This window comes from Acyrthosiphon pisum, chromosome A1 (assembly GCF_005508785.2).
Source record: "Acyrthosiphon pisum isolate AL4f chromosome A1, pea_aphid_22Mar2018_4r6ur, whole genome shotgun sequence".
In the NCBI taxonomy this organism is placed as follows: Eukaryota; Metazoa; Arthropoda; class Insecta; order Hemiptera; family Aphididae; genus Acyrthosiphon; species Acyrthosiphon pisum.
Genome location: NC_042494.1, coordinates 127132758 through 127137310, shown reverse-complemented (window position 1 = coordinate 127137310; position 4553 = coordinate 127132758). Strand labels below are relative to the sequence as shown.

At 34.0% G+C, this 4553-nt stretch overlaps 1 protein-coding gene across 5 annotated transcripts in view; it reads left to right on the top strand.

The window, feature by feature from the left end:
* The first annotated feature begins 2658 nt into the window (after positions 1-2658).
* The window catches only part of LOC100166077 (voltage-dependent T-type calcium channel subunit alpha-1H), a 459662-nt gene continuing 457767 nt past the window's right edge, over positions 2659-4553 (top strand). For 3 of the 5 annotated variants that reach the window (XM_029488267.1, XM_029488266.1, XM_016804685.2), the window contains exon 1: positions 2659-3195. The gene's annotated coding sequence lies outside the window, so the exon portion shown is untranslated. The remainder of the gene's footprint in view (positions 3196-4553) is intronic. The other 2 variants (XM_029488269.1, XM_029488268.1) reach the window with 1 other exon arrangement.

The following is a 4553-nucleotide window of genomic DNA, read 5'->3' as shown; positions in this document are numbered from 1 at the left end:
GGTGTAATAAATCGTAACGACGAAGTGATTTCATATCAAAACGGAAGATATTGATTTGAAGCCGTTTAGCGCTTAGTGCATATTGTTATTTTCTACACAAACATATTTTCCTTTCAGTTACAAAATCTAAGAAATAGGTACATTATTAATGGCGTTTCACAAAAGTTTATCTCAGATCGAGGAATTCACAAACACGCATTATATAGTATGAATAAATACCAAACTACTATACATTCAATAAAAAAAAGATATTTACCAGCGGCGATTCCGTGGTACTCATGTAAAAGGTATGGTTAATATAAATTTATGATTATTATTAGGTATATTATTACATTCATAATATTATAATATTATACAATAATACAATAATGATCCAATAAAAAATGTTAACACGGCGCTTCGTGTAGGCAATCTTGGTACTCGAAGGATCACGAAAACTATATTTTATCTATGTTCTCTATGGGACAATTTATTTTACTTACAAAACACATAATTTGATACGTATTATAAATCAAAGGTTATTCTATGAAAGCACACACACACACTGCAATTTCATTAATTTATTTTAGAAAATATATATCTATACAAAAAAAAAATAGAAGTAGTTGAAGAGATCCGTTTCACTGCGTCCCCTCTTTCATTCGAGCTCTGGATTGGTCCTACATATATGGGTTTATTGTGCAGACGTGAGTATTTTTTCTTTACGGCATGCGTGCTTCTCGATTACTTTAATTAAACTCTGTATCGATCGCGTGCATATTGTTTATAATATAATATAAAGTAGTTAAATTAGTTTTTGGATCACATAATATATTAAAATATACGTGCACACCTTGTATACAATGACGACGACGACGTCTATACAGCTGGAGAGTAAAATATAATAATCTTTGTCATTAATTATTATTGCAATGTAATATATTATATTATGATATAATATTATTAAAGACGGTCGTGAGAATGGCCTATTAACTGCCACGCCGAGCGTGGTGATCATTATTTTCTGTTTGACAACAATAATGGAAGTGGAGGTGGCGGATGACTGTATAATGATACTATACCTCTACCATCCATACCGCGTTATAATATATACCGCACTATACCGCTGATACCAGCCCATTCCATTAAACACAATAAACCTTAAATTTTTATATTATATCCGTACACAAGCCCAAGGGGTGTCTTTGCGTTGTTTCCGTTCGTTTCTATCGCGACGAATATTTGATTTCATTTTAGTACAATTGTTCTCTCACACTTATAGAAATAAGAAAATCTATCTACGTTAGTGCCGTATCTGAAGTAAAAACCAATTTTTTCCGGCCAGTGGGAGGTTGGATTAAAATGATATTACATAACTCTTGAATCTTGATTTGATGGAATTTCCGTCGATGACAACCAATACCTAATCGAGTTCTTGAATTAATTTTATTTCGATTCGTTCGTTTTTCATTTGACCAGGCACGTAGCTAAGGCCAGGGTGTGCCTGGCCCACCCTTTTATGTGTCCGGCCGTAAGCCGGCCCACCCAAAATATTAAGAGGGGCCCATTATTATACGGTGGCTTTTAATTTTAATGAAGTTTTTAATATTGTCTAAATATTACACAAATAAAATCAAATATATTTGGTTTTAATTAGAATCTAAAATAAGTTACGTAACTAAATTCAATTCATGTCCATTTCTGGAATAAAATATGTATATTGTATTACATTTAAATTCTGTTTCTACCAAGAATCGGTTTATCACTATAATTTATCATTATAAGTCATAATATCGTCAACGATTAATTAGGAAATAATTGCTATTTAAAGCCCAATACTGGTACCATACTGGTTTACTCAAGGTGGATATATATATCATATACTAGCATGTCATGTTATCGAGAGTGGCCCACCCCTACAAGGTACAAGGTAATATATTTAGGTAGGGGGTCCATCTAACATTGGCCCACCTAGTGAATATTTTCTGACTACGTGCCTGCATTTGACTTATTGCTAATCTAACAATATCTTTTTCTTATTATATTATGTATATTTTTTCGATATCAATTCAAAATATGCACACAGAGTCCGAATCGCCAGCGAAAGGGATCCGTCCGTCGCACTCCACTGCAAACACGTAATACCACCGACCTGCAGTGGTCCACGTTCTAATGATATTTCACATACCCCTACCTATACACATAGGTACAGTCATGAAAAATTAGATAGGTATCATCGCAGTTGTACTGATTTTGCGCAGTAGATACGCATCTCCTTCATCTCCGGCCTATGTCGTAGTTCTTTACTTTTCATTGGTTGATTTTGTTTTATGTTATATATATATGTATATGATTGACAGCCAATAAGAAGTGGATAACTACGATATAGGCGAAGTAAAGAGCGGAGGATGCGTATGAAAATACTGCGATGATATACCTATCTAATATGTCACGGGTACAGTGACCAGTGTCATGTGCGTGCATCTACGCGCTTTGCTTCTGCGTGCACATTGTGTAGTGTCGTCTCCTGGCTTGTGTTCTCGGGGACCCACCGACGATCGGCCGACGAAAATTTGGCGCGTGCGTGGACGCGCGTGGCCGGCGCAACAGGATGTATGGGTACGCACACACGCACACACATACACACTCGCGATATACAAAACGCCGCCACCGCCGTAGTCGTCTCGCTCGAGTTCAGTCTGTGTGTGCCGCCCGCGTCGTTCGCGACTACCGCCACCGCCGCCGCCGCTCCAGTGTGCGCGCCTTTTTAACACCAGTTCATCTCGCGTCAGTTCAACTCTCTTCTCTCACTCTCTCTCTCTCGCGATAAATTTTTTTCCTCGTCCGTATTCCTCACGTCGCCGTCGTCGACGGATTCGTTTCGTTTTTATTTCTCGTTCGTTTCCGACCACCCGACACCGCAAACGAACCCCCCCCCCTCTGTACCACTGCGTATGACGTGATCTCCGTCCCGTTGCGGAAATACGTATTGTTATTAGAAAATACCATTTTTGTTTCCGATCGTCGTCTTTAATCTCGCTCGCGCAATAATATCGCCGCGTGTTCGCTTTTGAGAATATTATATTGTTTATACGCTCGTCGCGAACTGGTCGGTCTGTTCGTTTTTTTATTACGTTTTCCTCGCCGCCGCCGTCGATGTAATATATTATATTATTGTTCTCGTGAATGGATTACGCGGAGACGACAGAATTTTGAGTGAGTATATTTTGATTGCCCTTAATGTATTCGGGTCTTACACGTTCCCACAGTCCTTCACGCATTATAGTGGTATTTAAGTGTATAATCGCATATAACCGCGGTTGTATACCTATGTATAGTAACTATAACTATTCGTGTACAGTACGATTTCAACGTTGATATCATCTCCCTGGCTGTGTATTCTTCGATTAGTCGGAGGCTCACTGGTATTTTTTTTATAAATCATATGTTGCGTGTTCGATATAAGACAAAAAAGTAACACATCAAACTAATTTTATGTTTTATTGATATTGACTGTCGTAAATTTTTTTTTATAAATTTTAATTATCGGAGAGCAATTATTATTAATCGTACTTTTTTATATGACGTTATCACCGAGTTTTATATTCGCTTATTCTTATGCCCCGAAAATTAGAATATTTTAGAATTTTCACAAAAATCATAAAATTGAAGATTTTCATTATTGTATAGTAGGGACTCGATAGTAATGAATACGTTTCACATGTAAACACATAATTTAAATTTAAGATTATTTTGTGGGGACTCAAGTACCACTTATATAATATACACATAAAAAAATGTTCATAGACAATTAATAATTTAGGGAATGAATATAGAAAGAAAAATAACCTTTAAAAATTAATAATATATTTATTAATATTGCATTTTTTACTTTCAAATAAAAATAAAAAAGTTATGGTTTAGCATTAGCAAAACAATTAATAAATATATATTGTTTAAAATTATAGAAACTGTTATTTTTGTAAAATGTAATAAAATATATTAGATATTATAATGTAAAAACAATTTTTCAAAATTTTTTTTCACTTTTTATGTCACACGTTGAGTCACATTTTCTTCGAATTAACAGCACTTGTTGGATATTTTGTTACTGCAGCATGACGGTACTATAAAAATAAAAATAATTATATAAAGTTTATGTTCATAAATCAACAGGGATTAATTTATTGTCTTATAAAATCCATTATTTTTTTTTTATTATCTACAGGTACATTCACAATAATTTTGTTTTTGATACATAAAATACTAAATCCACGATGAACCTCTTAAGATTAAAATAAAAGTTTTGAGGCTTAAGGCTGTCTTGTATAGATGATAAACGAAAACAAATTTTATAATGCTTTTCAAAGTATTAAAATACATAATATTACAGAAACCCGTTATTGTTTACAAAATAGTTAAGTTTAAATAATTTATGAGTGTTATATTTTAATTTTAAACAAAGTATTATAATATGTTGGTAAATAATTTTAGTTTTAAAGGAATCAGCACAAAAAATATGTGTTGAATTTAACGGTTCATCAAATTGTATGGATCAATCATTTGAGAACCAA